The following is a 20475-nucleotide window of genomic DNA, read 5'->3' on the forward strand; positions in this document are numbered from 1 at the left end:
TCTTTGCCTAAGCACTACTGTGGGTTTTTCCCCCCCCCAGTAGTTTGTTCACAGACAAAAAATGGGATTTTGATTATGGCAAGTTACAATATATTGTACTTTCACAACCTGACTGCACATTCATCATACATTTGCGAGCGCCTCCCGTGAGCGGGAAGGCGGCGGCGCGGGCCCCTTCACTGAGGGGGAAGCGGTGCGGGGCTGCCCCGTGAGGGGAGGCGGTGGCCGCGGGCCCGCCCTGAGGGAGCCGGCGGCGGGCGGCTCCGTGGGCCGGGCTGCGCCGCGGGGATCAGCCCTCAAGCGGCTCCGGCATCTGTCAGCGCCTCCAGCAGGGCCGAGGCGTTCAAACCGCGTTCGGCCGCTGAACCTGTTCCTGCAGGTACCGCTCGGAAGGGACCGCGGCTGAGCCAAGGGATTTTTTGGCGATGACACGGAACGAGGCGATGGGAACCCGATCACCGCAACCGGCCCCTGTGCTGCCCGCGTAGGCGGAGCCGCTCCAGGTACCTCCCGTCCGTGTAGGCACATCTCTCTGCTGTGAAAACACCCCCACAGCCTTCTGTTTTTTTTTTCCTAAGAAAGACTTCTGGGAGTAATACCTGACAACCGAAACGCTTCACTCATCCTCCCCTACAAGAGATCAGACAGTTGAAGAGCGGGTGCAAAAGGAACACACAGGAAGAGAAAGGCCGTATTACCTGTTAAAGCTAATGTAAACATTTATTTAAATTACCTAAATAGCTTAAGATACACTCTGCAACTAGCAATCCAATCAGCATATCAGCACTGTTTAATTGTCGACTGCAAATTAAATACAGTAGTGACAGAAATACAGGTTTCTCATCAAACTAAAGATCGATGCTGTTTTTGCACAAAAAACTACATGGTAAACAGAATTTTGGGTTTTACGTGGTTATTTCCCTTTCAGAAAACTAATGTTTAGGTCTTAGCCAGCAAAATAATCTTTTTAGTCCAGTACAAAATGTTCCCCTTAATTAATCAGAAGTATCCATACTCCCTTGGGATGCCTTGTTAAACCTTCTGGGTGCAGATTACTTGCCTCCCTCAAACCTCCAAATGGTTAATTAAGAGCTTTATATCACATCTGCCCACAGCGCCAAATTAATGACCAAATAAATTAAGCAACAGGGTCATCTTCAGTTGTGAGTCAAGAAAATCACTTGTACAAGAAATAAATGGCAACTGAAAGAATCCTGTCTGGGAAGCCTTAATAAAAACTGGAGGTAGCTCTGGTTTGGTTTTAAGGCGTATTTGTTAGCAAAGCTGATAAACAAGATGCCAAGGTTCTGGAATTAAGCTTGGATCCGAGTGAGTGAATATGTCATTTATATCATCTGTCCCTTCAGTCTTTGGGTTTTGCTTTCATAGGAGAGTGGCATCACATAACACTCTGCAACAAGCACTTAAAAAAAAAAAAAACATGGTAGAGAAATATTTTCATCTAAATCTGTAGCCTCCTGTCTCTTTCATTACTTCCAGCAGAAGTGCTTTCTGTAATTGCTTATCTTCTGTTGCCCTTTAGTCTTTTTAAACCACATACACTAGAGGGGAACCCATAGCCAGAATAATTCCCATTTTTCCTTCAGCAATTTATTAGCCTAGCAAATCACTGACTGCACACGGTTGCGGTACCAAGGAGGAATAATAGTTCCACCTACAAGAAAATATTCTCAGAACTGATGTCAACTCCTTTATATACGTGCACATATCACTCCTAAGAAAACAGATTTCAAGGTTTATGAAAGAGAGGGAGGATCTGACGCTTCCAGCACAGAACCCAGAAGTCAAAGGGAATACGAGAATGGCAGAAGACCAACTCCCGGATGGCGAGAGAGGGGCTGCAGTCTCTGAGAGTGTGTTACTTGTGTCCGAGCATCAGTCACGGGGGAGAACACCAGAGTGAGGGCGCGGGGCCCATTTCCCAACACCACCCAACTCGGCTGTAGCCGACAGCAGCCGCCCCGAGGTTCCCCTGAGTCCCGCAGCGTTGGCAGGGGTGACCCCCAGGGCCTTCAGAGCGACAGCCCCAGCAGGGAGGGAACTTCTTCAAGTCAGTACTTGGGTTTGAGGTCCTCGAGGCAGAGGAGAGGATGGAAAGGGACCAGTTGTAAAATTCCCCACCGATGACAGCCTCCCCAGCCTTTGGCAAGGAGCCTGATCCTGCTGGAACATGGGGAGTTTGCTCCGAAACGCCTCTGGGACACACCAACATGCTCAGCTCCGCCGTCCCGGCTGGCCGGGCTTCCGTATTAGGAAAGACCTCTAAGGCAGCAGCACAACTGTAGGAATTTCAAGAATATCAACACAGACCACCTATAGCATTTAGTCCTCAAAGACTAGCTAAGGGGTGAGTTTCTGGGATCACCATTCCTGACTTTGGCCCTGAAATCCAACCCAAGTCCCATTTTGGTCACATCCACGCCTTAGCGTCATAAGCACTTGTTCAAACATCTCCTTGTTGAACTAGGGAGCCAAAAAACTCAGGTAAAACCTCCATCCACTCTTTATATTTTGTGAGTTTGTACTGCAAGTTGACATGAAGTTTGCACAACAGCAAAGAAAAAAAATTTGGCAGTAATAAACAAGATGTTGTCTCTTAAATAGCCAGAATCCCTACAGGAAGACATAAAAACACTCAGTCTTTTAAACCACATATACCATCAGATCGTCTCCTAGATGGATTCTATTAAGTGTGACCATATAAAAAATAAATATTGCTTACAATATTTGTTATCTGAGAAATATAACCCTGTGGAGAAAATATTCTAGTATAATCCTGTAAATGTGAGATACTACTTTTCTTCACACTTCATCAGTCTAACAGAACACAGGGCCTGCCATCCCCTCGGTAACTAATGCAAGGCATGTCTATTTGTGTAGCCTGGGGAGTTTTGAAATAGATTTGGGGTTTTTTTGCAGAAGGAAAGGGAGATTTCTGTTTTGCTGGCTGTTTAATTTCAATTTTTGCCATTTTTAGCAAGAGCACTTCGATAACTGACTCTAGTTTGTCTAAAGCTAAATAAATGTGTGCTTTGCCACCCCTCTTCTGCCACTGGGGCTGCGTTTTAATGCCAGCATTACCCTTCATCCCAGCAATGGCTGAAACTGGGGCTAGCTAACAGAGCTTCCGAGAAGAAAAAAGAGTAACAGCATGAATAAAAACGGCTTTATTTTCCTGTATACACCTGTTTTGGCATGAGATAACCAGGCAACATGAAAGGAACTACATTTTGGGAATCTCAGAACTACTACCCAGGTTCTAGTTCTTTCAATAATAGAAGCCAACAAAGACAACTTTTTCTGTTTGCAGAGCTCTGTCTCCTCAGAAATACATATCACCAAAGCTCCCTTCGACACTGAAAAAAAGAATTTCTTTTCTGTAGAAACAAAGATCTGGTGACATATGCCACAGCACACCAAACCCACATCAAAGGGTCCTGCCTTGACAGGAAGCAACTCGCAGCAGTTCCCATTTCCCTCGGCAGCAGATGGAAGTACAAGGAAAAAGCCACAATCTTAGATGAAGTGAAAAGGTGTTTGTTTGGCCAAGAGATGATGAGCGTCGTGCTGTGCACCCAAGGTCTGTCAGAATGGGAGATTACTGACCTCCAGAAGGATTTAACTTCATGGAAGATGTTGTCTACCATAATCAAGAAATTTTCAGCAAGAATAGTGCCACAAATGGCATTATGAATGAAGGGTCTTAGACAAGATGTTAGAGCAAGCAAAGAGTGCTTTGAAGTAGGATGATTGTGTTCCCTGTCTAGCCAGCATTTCCTCCTACCCTAAAACTCTTCAAACGCTGCCTTTCTCATGTGTTCTTTTTGAAAAGAGGTAGCTGAGATTCCTTAATCCACCAACAAATGCACGCGCCTCACTCCAGAATTCGGTGTCTAACAGAAAACACCCATTATTAAAAGAAAAACATTGTATGTCAAGCTCTAATTGCAATTTTGAAAGAGAGAACGTATTTATGCAGCTCATAATTTGGCAACAATACCAATCTCACCATTTTCCTCTTGAGAGGCACTACAGGAGCTTTCATGATTGCATGTGATGAAGATAACATCTTGACTGCAATAACACACCTCTGGCACACCAGGGTACACCTATCAGAGGGCAAAGAGCACTCAGTTGTAAAGAAAAATCTTCATAATTGTACCTTCTGCTCTGTTAATGTTACAGATTTAAGATCCTCTTTGTAGACAAGATACCAGCATTACATATACTCTAGGCCAAACTAAAATACCAGCTTTTGGTACTCCTCCATTCAATGATGCCAGGACCAGCCGAGCTCAGTTTTTAAGAGTTCACAAGATCACTGTTAATGACTGCAGATGGCAATCAGGCAAATGTGCATTTGGGGTAGGAAAAGCTTCACACCATTTTCTACAGCTTCAGCACAGCTATTTACAGGCTGTGTTCAGTGGCTACTATAACAATTTTGATAACGTGTGATGTTTATGGTCCTGAATAAAGATAAAGATACACTGAGATCAGCTAAAAGTGCATTTCCAGTTTGTCTCTGTCTATTAATTAAAATTCCAACACATTATCCATGTAGTTTATGTTCCAGCACTCTGGAAAAATACTATATATGGACTGGTACTTTGCTGTGATGGTCTCAAAACACAGGCAGGACAAGACTCACTGGCAGACCAACGAGTATAGTTGGGAAAATCAGAAAAGCTTCCCTGTCTTTTTTTAACTTTTGCTGCTTCTGCAGAGTTCAAAGTTTGCTGTTAAAGGGGTTGTGCACCCCCAAAACTTGTCTAATTACTCCAATCAGAAGACACGGGTTCTACTAATAAATCTTATCCAAACCAAAGCGCCAGAAAAAGATGACCAGTTTCTGTGTTATTTTCTGCCTATCCACTGAGAGAATGAGCAAATTAGCATGTTCAGCCTAAAGAAAAGATGATGACAACCTTCATGTGTGCATAAGGTCAATAGGAGATACGAGGAACCGTTTGTTCTCCACAACTGCAGAGAACAGGACAAGGGCTTAAAATGCAGCAAGGCTGGTTCTGATTGGAAATTAGGACTAATTTTCTAATTGCAAGGATGGTGAAGCATTGAAATAGACTGTGTGTAAAGCCCGTGATGCCGCCATCCACGGAGACCTGTAAGAACAGTAAGCAGTTGTCATAAATCAAATAGATACAGTTGGGCCAAATTTTGGGCACTGGGGTAATGGCTCAGAGATTCTTTGTGAAATTCATATCGCCTGTGACAACAGATGCAACTTATGACTCGCAGCAGCAGCATTTTGCACCCAGGATGAAGACAGACACAAGGCCTGCTGCAAATTACTGTTTTCTAGATCAACATGTCTTAAGCTTTTCAGAGATACGGAAAATTATTAACTCTAAAAGTTTCTCCCACACGATCGCGAATCTCCTCATTAAAACATTTAATTCGGGAGGCTATAACGTTGATGTAAACCACGTATGTTCTTTTGTGCATGTGTTGGCAGGTCACTGAAACAATTTGGAGCAGACACCTGAGGTATCTGTAAGGAAGAGAACATTGCTCATCTTCACAACCAGACTTGGGACATCTTCAGAAAAATACCAGTTCTAAAGCAGTGGCAAGTATTTTGCAAACCAACAAAACAAATAAGGCTACTTAAAGTAAAACTATCAGAAGTTTGATAAGTTGATTTAATATACTGTATTTTAAACAGTACAGTTTTAGTCCTAGACGGTTTTATGAAAGGAAAAAGCTTTGGTTCACTCAATTTGTTTCTGTCAAATACACTAACTCTTAGCAGTGATGGAATAAATGATATTTAGTGAAACTGCTAAAATAGTCCCACGTATTGCATTAACCCCTAGCAGTGCTAACAGAACATGTCAGATTCTTTTCCAGCAGAGCAGGTCTCCTGTGCAACTCACACAATAAATCAGTACGGATTTTTTATACTGCTTGACTACACCAAAATCCAAAGCGCTGGCCTGAGCAGTTATTTTGTTAACTGAACAGCAACACTGATGAAGGGGAAACAGCACAGTAACTTTTTCTGGCCGTAACAGCACTGAAACGCTTCCTTCCCTGTACTTCTGGATTTCAGTTCATGATACTGAACGCACTGGAATCAGGGTTCTCCCACCGCCTTCAGTGGGGGAAAGACCTGACCTTTAGGCAGCTGGTTTAGACAGAGCTGATGATCTCAACTAAGATTAAGCAAGCACCCAGGTCCACAGAGTTTCGAGATCCCTCAGCTCCCACTGAAACGCGTCACAGCAACAGAAACTGCCACGTTTTGCAGAAGTGAATCTCACAGCATGAGGCATCCGAGAACTGCTCTAAGCCAAACCACCATAAAACGTGAAGAGGATGTCTCCATCCAGAGTTTAGAGGCAATAGCTGCTGAATTTTGTGTGAGAATATTTTAAAAGCATTATTCCTATCTCCAGTAGGATCTTCCAACTCTGATACACTATACCAAGAGGGCATCATTATCATGAACCACAGCAAAGCTCCAAATCCTTTTTTCATGACATTCCTAAACTGTTTGCTCCACCCTGATTCATTTTCGGAAACTGATAAGACAGCTGTGAAAATACACCATGTAAAGCACTCTCATATTACAAACCAGCTGGCAGAATTTGCACTTTTTTTTCTCCCAAGGGAATAAAGATCCTTGTTTATTCCACTTTTCAAAAGGCACATGAACCAAAATGTAACCTTCTCTTAATTAACCCAACTGGTATTGTTAAGTAGGTGTGTACTGATATAACATTTTGGCTTGCAGTAATCAGCAAAGCAGCTGCCTCCAAACCATGTGTGGGCTATACTCAAAAGACTTTATTATGAAAGGGGGTGTGGGTCTTTCCTTTCATGAAAATGCTCCTGGTTTTCAATGTTCCTCTTCAGTGTCTGCTGTAACCACTACTGCATTTCTCATTTGACAGCTTCCTGTCACCAGGTGATAGCTATAAAGATCTGCAAAACTTGTGTGTTCACGTCAGTGCAGTACTATAACACTTAATGACAAATTATTTTTTCAGAATTGTCTATCTTAAAGGCAAGAACATGATCAAGATGCAGCCTGCTTGGCCTATTATGCTGTGTTCTGTTTGTACACCCTTCCTACAGTCCTTCTCAACTGCTCTGTTATTTTACTGAAACTTCTTTCTTACGCTTTCCTGAACGGCTGTTGTGTGCCATCAAGCTGTTGTTGTTTTACACCCCAGAGACGCCTGCAGTTCAGTGATAGATCCCTCTGCTAGAGCTGTTAGCACTCTGATGCAGCACAGGAATCCAAATCTTCAGGACAAATGACACTATAGACATACTGGAGCTGAATTTACAAAGTGAAAAATGATGCTTTGATGCTGCAATTCCTTTTTAACGGTTTCCTTACTTCAGCTGATCCCAGCTGTCTGCTAGCAGTTATTATCCCAGCCCTTGCCTCTTTCTCATCTCTTGTTTTTGCACTGATACTTAACAGAAGCCCACACATGAGAGAGCCATTTCTTCCTCCTGATCCAGATGTGATGCCTGCAGCCTAGACCTGCAACTAAGAAACAAAGTTTGATAATGGACTTACAACTTAACCAGGCAACCCTGGAGAGCTACAGATTGCTTCTGCTACCACCAGACTCGCTGTGTGCACGCTCCTGGCAAAGGATCCCCGGAACATCTCCAAAGTAGCTGCATTAAAATGCATCCTGGGATGGGCAGGATGGGAGGGGCTCTCTGCCACAGCTTGCAGTCCCTTTCACTACTATTTTAGCCAGAAGCAGAGTAAGTCAAATGTTCACCTAAAGTAAATGTACCCCTTAGGATGGAAAAAAAAATACATAATTCAGTTTCTAAATCACCATGTTGCCTTGCAGGGATCCTGAGAAAAGAGACTTTGGGGGCTGGGTACTGCACTGGAGGAGATGTACTAGAGATGCTCTGCTGCTTTGTCCCTAGGAAGAATTTCCATGTGTAAATCCCTCTGGGAATGTTACTGCTTTCCTCAGCATCCCATCCTAGCTGCTTCTGAAATCCACAGAGGACTGTAAGCGAAGGGAGCCAATGACGGTGTGGCTGTGTGGCTTGTGCCTCTCTGAAGCCTTTCTGGGGGTTTCTTCTTTGAATGAGGGTGATTTGATAGAACAAACCACTCCACATGCAACCAATTATTGCCTGAGCGCTCCAGAAGGAGCTGAAGCCTGGGTAATTCTGAACACCACTCGAGCCCTACAACTCATGCCTATAGCTTTGTTGTGCCAGTTTTTCCATTATGAGTATCTGTTGTGTAACATCAGATACTTTGCAGTTAATTTTTTTAAGGTAAGTCATATTTGAACAGAATCAAAAATAAGCAAGAGTGAAAATATCTGCAGTGCTGGGGCTGTGCCAAACACCCACAGATTCTGTACCCTGTACTCAAGTCTTGTCAAGTAGCTCAGCACATCTTTATTCTAATCATTTACTTTCATTTTATGCCTAACAGAGAATTGTCCTGATTACTCAAGCAAAGCACAGCAAGAAAAGCACAGAAAATATTTGGTCAGCTTTGGGCACTCCGTGCTGCTGTCAGTACTCTAACCTCCACAGCACTCTCACACTGAAATATTTAGGCATATGTGCAATGATACATAGAGCTCCTGTCTCTTCCTCCCCAAAGTCTTTTAAATAAGTAATCGGATAACTCTAAGCAGAGAGGTGGCAAGAGCTGTTTGAGGTTATGGCGTGACTTGTACAGCTGAGAAGGGCCAGTGACTCTTCCTGGCACTGGAACTCAGGCCAGGGGTTTCAACCTACGACCGCTTACATCCTCATGGCCATCAAGGTGTTGCAGGAGGTAACTGAGCAAGTGCTTTTCTTTTACGCAGAGGCGCTCTGCGTATCCGCAGAGACAGCGTTGGGTTACGTGATGAAACGCTCATCTCCACACAAAGAAGAGAGCACAGAGGAAGAGTGACAGGCAAGGAGCCCCCCCAGGGAGCCGATCGGAGAAATGGGGCACCCAGACCTGCCCCTCCCAGCGCTACCACCGGCCACCCCTGGGCAAAGGGAGCTGCAGCGACCCCTCAACAGGCACCAGCCTCTGCAGAGGAAGTCCATGCAGCACTCTGCTCACGTGGCACCTGCCTGGGGACCAGCATCACCACCAGAACATTTTGGAAGTCTTTTTTATGAAGAGTTCAAAAATCACTGCTCCAATCAGAATGGGTATAGTGTGGGGAGCCTCTGTCTAACAAAATAAGGTCTTCAGGAAACTTAAACACTCACAAATGCTTGTGTGCTGTGAGAAACTGAAGCAACTACTTTATTCATGTTATAAAAAGTGAGTGATTCACCAGTAATCTGCATGCCATTTTCAAGTATGTGAAAAAAAAAAAACAAAAAACCAAAACCCACATAGCTGCACCACAGTGCTGTGATCCAGGATGCTCACGGTACCTATGACAAGCATGTGCTACACTGGGTGTTCTGACAGCATTTGAAAGCAAGGACTCTGTCAGAGCCAGGGTGGTAGTACCAAGGGAAAAAAGAAAAAAAAAAATATAGCAAAAGAAAGAGAAAAAAGGTGGAAGAAAAAAACCTTGAACATCATAAACAATGACAACACTTTGATAGCTCTCACTGCAGCCACAGCCATGGGGACACCTGCTATTATATTGGTTGGACCTGATGCAGCTGAAGCTGCTTTTTTTTTTTTTTCCTAGGAACTTCTTATCTCTCTGCTGCAATAAAACACTCTAAACTCATGACAATACAGTAATGCAGTACCCTTTATACAATGCCTTTAATGCACTGTGGCATAAGTGACTTTGCCCAAAGATACCATCACAAGCTAAAGGGAAGAGACTGGCTGCTGTGTCTAGAAAGCGTGAATTAGTGCCGGCCAGGTTTTCTCCTCTCCTGCAAAAGGGCACACTGCAAACTGCTTCCCTCGAGGAGGCTCTGTAAGTGGAGTTGCTGTTTGTATCCACTCCAGTTTGGAATTAAGAATGTTTCTATACTCAGTCACCATAGCAGGTCATAGTATTTTTCCACCTCTGCTATTGGTGCAAATATCACACTCAGTAACAACAGCCCCTCCCAAGAAACATCAACCAACTTCTTTCTTGAATTAACCTTTTTCTTTTATAAATGTGTACTGTTGAATAATTCTTCCTTGCTTGAAGTTCATCTCTATCCTACCTCCTAGGCTGTCTACCCTCAGACAATAATTCCCAGCAGAGGTGGCTTACATTCTAATACTGAGTTAATGATTGACTCTTTAAGTGTTGCTGAGGTCACATTGTTAATAACCTCCAAAAGTGTGTGACCTGGGAGGCAAAAGTAACCTCGTAGTCCAGTTTATGGAACAGCTGCTTCAGGAGTTGTGTCCTGGAAGAATTTGGGTGCAGAAGATTAAAAGTTAAATCAAGGGTGAGAACAATTAACTTGAGAGAAAAAACCAAACAAACAAAAAAATCATGAAATCAAAGCATTCAAGACCTTAAAGCTAAGGTAGCACTGAAAGGAAGAAGCCTGAAACAGTGCTTAAGAATTCAGATTTGAACAGGAACTAGAATATTCCTGTAGAGAATAAGCTGTGATTTCAATGTGTCCTGTTGGATCTGTGCTTTGTTCCTTACATATGGGTGACAGAGATTCCTATAGCTTGATGAGGTGATTTGATCAAGGCTGGATTTATTAGAATAGGAGGAGTCAGCACACACCTCAGAGTCTGAGTGACTCTGATGGGAAACAGTCACTTGTCGAGGCGGCAGGACGATTTTCCTTTGGCGGAGGAGGACAGTGAGACCCTGGCAGGAGGAACAGGAAGCCCAAGCTGGATTCACAGGACAGAGGAGCTTCACCAAGAGGCACACAGGGCCAGTTTTTGCTAGAGTTTGTTTTTCAATTATTACTCTTTTGGGCATAAGGCAGATAATTCTTATACTGTGGGGAAAAGGGACTATCTAAACTAACCAGAATTTCTGGAAGGCCACAGAGCAGCGTGCAGTCCGTGCTGGACCCAAACTAACACAGAAAAGAACTGACCCAGAGAGTTTAAGATTTAGATACATTTTTTTGTATGGCAAAAAGATACGCTTAGAAGTTTTAATGTCACCTTCCAAAAAGCATTCTTAATACAGGCCTACAGTATTCAAGTTATCATCCCTTACCTTATACCTCCCTGGAAATTGCTTTTGGGGCCTTATACAATATCCGATGCAGTCAATGGGAGCGGTTTTTGAACGACTTCCAGGAGAGCCATTAAAGTTCCTTCTTGGCTGCCTTCAAAACACGCTGCAAGTTTCAGCTATGAAACCTGTGTGTATGAACAGAAAAATATCTGAGCAACCTAGAGGAAAACATACTTCAAACATGCTTTGCACAGTCCACCAGTGAGGACACAGCACAACAGCAGCAAATGACTGAGGACATGAACGTTGGTTATTCCAGCAATCCATTTGATGTTGAGCTACAGAAATAATATTTATGGCACCCAAGAAGCTTTAAAAAAAATTTTTTTAGAAAAGCCCAGCACCAGGAAAACCATTTACAAACTGCAATATTTGAGAATGATCTCTCATAAAAAAAGATTAAGTGCAGCAAAACGTGTAACTGGAAATGAGAGAGAGAGGGAAATGTCTTAAGATTTAGCATTTGAGGAATATATAATGGGTTTTGCCAAGAATTATTCACATACATCTGCACAATCCACATCCATCCATTTTTACTTTTTTTGTGGGCCAATAGAGCTGTGTATTGTCAATCCTAAAAATAAGTGCTTACGCTTTAAAAACCATTTGTATCACAGAACAGAGAAGAATTATTATGTTCGAATTAACCTTTCTCACAGCTCACGTAGCTCCAGCCATATTAGACTGAGGGCACAGCATAACCTTTTCCTCACCCTCAGACAGGAACAAGAAAAAACACACAAGAGAAAAGGTCAGATGACCCTAATCAGAGACCACCTTAGCCCAATCTTCCTGCTTTTGCATCTTTTCAACTCTTTTCTCCAGGGGTTTTGCATCCCAGGTATGTCATTCCACCCTGCAGTGCACGGGTTTCCCAAGCGGTCACACTAGATACATCCACAGTCCCTGTTGGCTTCAAAAGCTCAAGGTGAAATCCTGGTCCCTTTCAAATAAATCGCAAAACTCCCTTGCCTTCAAAGGACATTTCCCACTGTAAATTCCAGAGTCATTTGCAGAACTGTCCATCTGCTTAATTGTTCACCCTGTTGTTGGTTTCTGTCAGCGTTACCTTCCCTGCATACCTAATAGTGGATTTGCTCTAGTTACTTAGTTAATTAGCTTTCAGAGCATCTACTGTATACCAGGTAGGGGTACTTGAATGGCCATCCTGTAAACAGCCTTAATAGTGGTAAATAAAATAAATGCTAATTTATTTTCCTCCAGGCAAGCTGCAAAAATTAGGGACGTTTCTCCAAAGTAAATTCTCAAACAGACAGTTTACAACTGGCCATAAAACCCCAGAGGCAGTTTTCCCGCAGGAGGGACAGAGATGACGTGGGCTGAGGTTCGGCCCCAGCCTTCCCAGCGTAGGCCCTGCCTTCACCACACCACACAGGCAACTCCGTGCCGCCCGCCGCTCACCACGTGCCTCCCGGCTGCGCAGGCCCTGCTGGAATCACCCTGCATCAACACTGCCTCCTTTCTACTCCCTTTCAATACAGGAAAAATCCATAATCTGACAAATGCCAATACTCCGGTTCCAAACTCTTATTTACAATACCGGCGTATTACTGGTATTGACAAAACCATTCTCCAGTGGGTGCCATTAAACCAGTCATTCATCCAGCCAACACTGTTTCAAGGCAGCTTGTTTATTCAGTTGCTGCTGACATTTCCTATAGCGTGTTTAATTCACGGCACCGACACCTATAAGCGAGAGCTCGGCAGATTAACCCGCTTTTGAAGCTACAACCGGCCATCAAAGCCCGCCAGCGCTCCCACAGCTCTCTGCATTTGTTTATAATACAAGAGATAATTTTAGCAGCACTCCCTTTTGTTTTTCTCTCTATTTAGAAAACAAACGCTAAACCTTCTGGGAATATTCTCAAGCTCGCTTGCCATTACCGTGAGCCATACATTAACCTCAGCAGCGGCAACAGGACTAAAACTCGTGGTTTCTAGAGCAGGGCTGAGCAGATGAGTGTTGCTGAGCTGTCGGGACAGTTGTTGAGGGTAGGAGCTGCCAATCTAAAGAGATTTTTGCCTTTCAGCTAACAATTTTGTACACATGCTGTAAAGGTCCTCCCCTGTTTCCTTGCTTCCAACTGGCCTTCCAGATGCTGTTTTTGCTACGTGTTCATGACAAATCTATCCAGTACTGTAAAAAAGCCAAAGGTTCTTTACCCCAGTAATTTAGCTACATCTGCCACGGGTCCATTGAAAATATCACAGCTCCACTGCTGGGGCTTTTGACAGCTGAGTGTAAACACACAACTGCAAGCAAACAAGTTAAAAGTATAATGAAAAGAAAACAGCTGGAAGACACGAGTCCAGTGGATTGTTCCCTCTGCTTTATGCAGTCACTTATCCTTGTGCAGTCAATTTACGGCATTTCTAAAGCAGCAACATTTAGGTGCTTTACACATACTGGGCCTTGGTGTTAATAACCCAATAGGCGATGCAAAAGAAAACGAGGCCCACGGCAAAGATGGCTCAGGCATAAGTAATTAATAAAATCAGATGGGAACCTCAATTCCCTCATTTCCTATTGCTTAAATCCTTGGCTTTGCAATTCTAACACCATTTTCACTGTTTTAATATCAGTTTTTATAGTCTTTTGGTTTGTTGTTTAGAGAAAACAGGAAAAGCAAATTCTTTTCCTCTCCTCTGTGCTTCACCATCAGTATGAGAATTTGAAGAGGTCTGAAAAATTTTATTAGAAAAACAACATTTCATTTAATCTCAACTGTACTTGGAAAAAGATTGCTTCCAAACACGTTTTCAGGCTTTTGTAAGAGTGAGCTTTCCCTCCTGACTTATGCACACACTTCACTACTATTTTCCAAATGTTTCCAGTTGGAAAACATTATAAATATGTGGGAAACACTGTCAAGTTTTGGAACACTTTCCAAATGAGAATAACTTTCAGTTTTGAAAGTAACAATTGCAGTACTTACCAGGTGTTAAATATTTGATGAGTTAATTTTTAAAGTGACAGTCCAACCCTGAGGCTGTTTTTAAGGCTATTTAGGTAAAAAAATGTCAGGTTCCTGCTCCAAAGATGACTCTGGAGCTCTTCAAGACCAGCAGCCACATTTCTCAGATGGAAAAGAGAAGACTGCTTACACGAGGGGACGTCAACACCTTCCAGTCTCAACTGAGCCCTGGGGTTGAAGAACACCGGCCTTACCAACATACAGAGATACAGGCTGTATCACTACATTGTCTTAAAGATCTATGGTAAAAGACATAATAATGTAAGAGCAGCTAAGGCATTTTTTTCTTTAATCCAGCATTAAATGCAGAACCTATGTGATTATATGATGAATTATGCAGTAATAATATGACCCTGCAATAAAAATGGAAAGTCAGTGGGCAGCCTGTAAACTGTAAGTTTTCCTCAAAAAACAACCTGTAAATATCTGCAGAGGAAGCAGCATCCTTGGAAAACAATGAGTCATAAATCTGTTTTTTCTTTCCTTGACATACTGAGCACAAAAAGCAGCTAACATGGATAGTAGCTGCTAGCATGTCTGTCTTACACCGATTTCTTCATGTCTGAGAAGAAAAGGAAGCCTTTAACAACACAGTAGATAAGTATTTGTCCTGGTTCTTTCTTCCCTTAAATGAAGCTCTCTCACTTCCAGTCACTTATTCCCTGCGTGTCTTGGCTTTTGATGTTGTGTTTCTCCTGCTCAAAATTCATTAAATCAACATTTTGCCATGAAGAGATTCCCACATAACCTGGAATTCATTCCAACGATGCACAGGGGGATGACCATCACACAATGAGAGCAGAGAATGTAAACACCATTTAGTCAAGTGTGTGTCTTACTAGGATGGATGCTACCAGCCTAACTCACACTGGGTAGCATGCTAACTTACAAGTGGATCCATTAACTCAACGGTGTAATTTACATAATAAATTAGGGACAGGTTTTCAACAGTGATCACCACCTGGCAAATCTGTGAAACTCATGAACAAATATTTCAAAAATAAACTTGTGTAGAGTCGTGATTTTACCAGATGTTTGGCATATTTTTTGAAACCTGGTTCTTACCAGATGGGAATTCCAATGGGAATTCAGGCAGAGGAACGACAAAGAACACAGCACTGCAGATGTGCACATTCAACGAAAGGCCTTATTCCACCTGAAGCAGCATTCAGCTCATTGCATAAACAGAGTGGAAGTACTACAGTAAATACAGACATGCCCTGCTTTATACAGGATGCCTTTCACCCCCTGATTTCAGCTTTGTTTCTTCATGGATGAGCAGAAAGGACTGCAAGAAAGGGAATCAAGTATTAGAAGTGCCGTTCTGTGAACAAGAGCTGAAGGCAGCTCAAGAGTTTAAAACATGACAAGAGCCATCCAAAGTTGTATTTTCAGTGCTATATTAGCTATGTGCCCTCTCATCCTACAGCACACATCAGTCTTAATCTTTCTCTTCTCTTTCCTATCTAGAGGCTTCTATTCCTCTCCTAGATTGTAAACAATGCATGATACTTAGGCTTGAAATGCAGTATATGTGTAGCTATAATTTTCTCAGAAATGTGGGTTTTTTCACTTGATCCATTTCAAATACTACAGCCATTTGTAACGCATATTCATACCTTATGTTGGTATTGAATCTTTAGCTTCACTGTGATCAAATATTTAAAATACAACTAATAAATTGAATGTAGGCTTTAATTCACTGCTACCCTATCCTTTATAATCTACAGATAAATTATACAGGCAGAATCCTTCCAGAAGTACAGAAGAGAACGGATTTTAAATTGGATTGACAGCAGTGGTCATTCACAGGCAGTAAGTATCCACTCATGTATTACAGACTGGATAAATGGGAAATTGTTACCTTCAGAACTGTCAGTTCCTCACCTGACATTTACTACAAAAGATTAAAAGAACCAGTTACAGCTGACAACAGACTGGATGGAAACTGTACTAAGTATGAAGATTTAGAATCTGGTCTGCTTCAGTGAAGGCTGGGACATATGCACCTGATTAAAATAAGGACGGTCTTAAAACAACAAAGATCAACCCTCACAATCTATTTGCTAAATAGGTGGGATGTGAAATTACTTCCCCTGACAATGAACGTTCCTGGGGGAATAGTAAACGCACAGCACAACATAACAGAAAAATTGAAATAAAAGCACAGAGGGCATTTTTAAGTGTCATCATTTGTTAATGCTGACATATGTGACTAATCACAGTCAATTTAGTGTTGATGCTAAGTTTGTCATTTTTACAAGGATTGAGTAATGTTAAATATCACTGTGGGCAGGTGTGATTGTTATTTAAAAGAAAACTGATACAAGATATGAAGGGCCACATCTACAGTTGGTGTAACACATTAATACTGCCCATTTCAGGACAGTGGAGTGATGCCAAATTGAATTATTTAGGAACCTGTCTTGGTGCATCCAAATGAATTACTACATGCCGTTAAAAAAAAACGCCAAACCCAATAAAAACTGTACAACCAAAAAATAATGTTTGCATCTGTTTCAGGAAGTATGTGCACAAATTAACCTCAGGCTTCAGGATCTACGAACTCCACAGCCAAGGTTAAGGGTTTGCCCTTGAAAAATTAAATAGATGCCTTAGGTTTGGTTTGCTTTTCCTTTTGTGGGGTTTTTGTTTGTTTGTTTGCTTTTTTACCCCAGTTAAAAGCACTGATGGATGCCAGAGCCAGCAAACCAGAAGAGATGGACACACTGTCAAATCTAGTACTTCACAGCCTATCTCTGAGCTCCTCAACAACCAGCCCCCAGCGATCCAAACGGCAGTGTACCCTCTGCGTGCCTGCCCATGCTCTCTTCTGAAACACACTACAGGAAGGTTACTAGACACAAGAAGTCACAATTTCTCTGCAACACCAAACGTAGGAAGTAAGTTCTCACTGCCCATCTCCCTTGTTCAGAGGACAGAAAGAATTGCCACCATAATAGGTCGTTAACTGCATTCCTGGAACATCACATGCTTAATGTGTTCTGTGTTCAGTTTTGGGCCCCTCACCCCAAAAAGGCCATTGAATGACTCGAGCGTGGCCAGAGAAGGGCAACGGAGCTGGGGCAGGGTCTGGAGCACAGGTCTGCTGGGGAGCGGCTGGGGGAACTGGGGGGGTTCAGTCTGGAGCAGAGGAGGCTGAGGGGAGACCTCCTGGCCCTCGGCAACTCCCTGCCAGGAGGGGGCAGAGAGGGGGGATGAGTCTCTGGAGCCAAGGCCCCAGCGCCAGGCCCCGAGGGAATGGCCTCAAGCTGCCCAGGGCAGGGTCAGGCTGGCTCTGAGGAAGGATTTCTGTGCAGAAGGGGCTGTTGGGCGTTGGAATGGGCTGCCCAGGGCAGGGGGGGAGTCCCCGGGATCCCTGGGGGGGTTGAAGAGTCGGGCTGAGCCAGCGCTGAGGGATCTGGGGGAGTTGGGAAGGGTCAGGGGGAGGGTCATGGTTGGGCTGGAGGAGCTTCAAGGGCTTTTTCAACCCGGATGATTCTGTGATTCTGTAGTAACTTGAGAGGCTGACACAGGCCCCTGTGATTTTCAAGATCCTATGCACTCATGGGTTGCAACTGAAATGAGGAGTGGGTTACTCTACACAAAAGAGGTTATACAAAGCATCAGTCAACTTGTTAGTGGATGTTCAGGAGCTGGCTCAAAACAAGACGCTGGCAGGTTGCAACCTCTGGCAACGACGTGCCACGTTCTTTCCTCCTCTCCAGCTGCCAGCGTTAAGACGCTCCTTAAAACACAAGGAAATCCACAATACAATTCAAACCCAGCAAATCAATGTGTTTCCCTGTGATTTCATCTCAGCTTTATTCCACACTGGCGCTACACTGCACCCTCGACCCATGGGCGTGCGACTCTGCACCTCCCCGGGATCCCACCTCTGTGCCACGTGCTTCAGCGGCCCCCTAAGAGACCCCTGCTCTGACACCCCCATCCACAGTCTGTCCTGCCTTCCCTTGGCAGGCCTCTGATACAACAAAGTTTAATGTTAACTTTAAACTGTGTGTACTTTTATTAGCTTAAATAGGAGGGGTTGTATGCTTGAGGTTAATCCTTGCATAAACTATTTCCTCCTGTTCAAATCAAGGTGACTGACTGCTCTTGGCAACATGGACTATGCCGTTGTATCTATCGGGGGGACCTGACAGGCAATCCCAGGTAGGATATGACTACAATATAAATATTTAACACAACTTTACATTTTAATTTAATCATCCATCTTTGTAATGATTTCCTAAGCTTTACTAATTCACATCCTCCTCCACGAGGCGGGTTATTATCAAAAGCCCTCTGAAGTACAGGGAAGATAAAAACCACAAAAGGAATCAGTATCAGAGCAGGAACTAGAATAAACTTTCAGAAGCATTTCAACACCTGCGTTTGGGGAGGCTTGTCCTGAAACACGACATCTGATCAGCTGCAAACCTGGGAAGCCAAGGATACATCTCTTTTCACACGGTGCAGATGGCATCACTTTAATTACTCTTCGGCGTCACGTGTTGAATAGAACATTTCTTTTTTTTTTTTAAATAAGTGGACTGTTGTCTTCGCCTTCCTATGAATGTTCCCACATTGAACATTCAAGAGAGGGAAAGCAGAGGAGGAGGGGGGGGAAATTCCCACGAAACAGGGATCTTTCTGTAGTACTCCACAGTAATTATTTCACACCAAAAAGACAAAAGTTGACAAAGGGAACATATGATCAAAATCATGGGCAATATTAAAAAGCACCGGCTGCATTTCCTAGTTACGGGAGCATAGGACAGGGTTGCTTGGTAACAGCCTGCCGGCTCCAGCCACGCTCCGCTCGGAAATCAGCCATAAAAGGAACTCCCATGCCAATGCAGCGTTGCTGCGGCAACACGCAGAAGTGATGGATCCCAAGTTAGAGACACACCTTAAGCAAGAATATGTTTCCTCTCATTTTAAACACTTTCCAACCCATAAATACATGGAGTCTGCCATTCTAAATAGTTCCCAGCAAGGCTAACTTAAGGGGGTTTTTTGTCAGACTTCACATGGTTTGAGACTTTGCAAAGCAATTAGCGAGGGAGAAAAAAAAAAACAAAACAAAACACAACACAAAACATAATGTCTGCAGCAGTGGATCAGAAGCAGTTCATCAGACAATAAGTTCCGTTACAGAAGGGTTAGAGGAGGGTACCTGTGCCAGCAGACCCGAGCCGCAGCGAAGCCGAGGGAGGTGACAGGGGAGGCGGGTTCCGGCGGTGCCACTGCCGGCCAGGCCGGGGGATCTGGGGATCTGGCTGCCTGCAGGTGCCCACCCCACGAGCCCGCTGCCTCCGAGCCAGGCCCCTGCTGCCATTGCAGCCCACAGCCAGACAACCCACATAGTCTGACTTTAAAGCATGACTTAAAGCATGACTGGCAGCCAGGTGGGGGAAGTCACACCTTTGCTTTCCAGGACTACTGGGTGACCCAGGACAAGCGGCTCAGATGGAGACACCGGTGTTCCAGACATCCACGTTTGATCCGAGGGATCCTACCCCTACACCATCTCACTGCCCCACTCAACACAGCTGTAACAGCTGTATCAGTCTGACTAAAAACCTGTCATGTCCTAAAGAACAGCCTGATGGTGGGGGAGTTTACTACAACCATGTGGAAGAGTAAGTTTGTTGACTCCTATAAGTAAGTTTTCCCCTTGAAGCCAAATACTTGCACGGGTTTGCAGGATGTCAGCTTCAACCCAACATGCAATCCTTTCACTTCTAGCAGCTGCTGTCCACCACTTCATCCCTGCACAGTGATTACGCTGCTAAACCAGACACATACCTTGACAGGGAACTTCACTTTTCAAAGTCAATCAGTGCCAGCTTGTAACAATGTCAAGTCTGCATTCATCTCACTGGTGGTAGCCAGATCCTCAGGCAAATGCCAGGTGCAAATGATGAGGACAGACAGAGCCTTTCTGTTGCTGTGACATGCCAATGACTGGCAACTGAGTATGAGGCAGGTTAACAGAAGCTGAGTTCTTTTTTTGCCAGAAAATGTCTACAACAGCCCCATGAACCAAAATTATAAAATAATTATACTCTGCCTAGAGCTGAACACAAAAAGGTTATTCACTACAAAGCCCTAGCAACCATCTTACCCTTAAAGCAAAAGAAAGCAGACTGCCAAAGCAGTAATGAAGTGACACACAACTGTTAATTTCATGTCTGTTTTTCAGAAGTCTGTAATAATAACCAGTAATTCCTTACAAAGCACCCATTCTTGCTCCCTAATTCCCACCTATGGATATTAAAAGACTTAACCATTCCCTAGCTGTATCT

The 20475-nt window shown here is 43.6% G+C and overlaps 1 protein-coding gene across 1 annotated transcript in view; it reads right to left on the bottom strand.

Moving 5' to 3' along the window:
* Positions 1–18030, bottom strand: part of TANC2 (tetratricopeptide repeat, ankyrin repeat and coiled-coil containing 2) — a 272868-nt gene extending 254838 nt beyond the window's left edge. Inside the window, 2 exon segments of the mRNA XM_026864615.1 lie at positions 11145–11290; positions 18020–18030. The gene's annotated coding sequence lies outside the window, so the exon portion shown is untranslated.
* Positions 18031–20475: the final 2445 nt, after the last annotated feature.

This window comes from Athene cunicularia (genome assembly GCF_003259725.1).
Source record: "Athene cunicularia isolate RWA chromosome 27 unlocalized genomic scaffold, athCun1 chr27_part1, whole genome shotgun sequence".
Taxonomy (NCBI): Eukaryota; Metazoa; Chordata; class Aves; order Strigiformes; family Strigidae; genus Athene; species Athene cunicularia.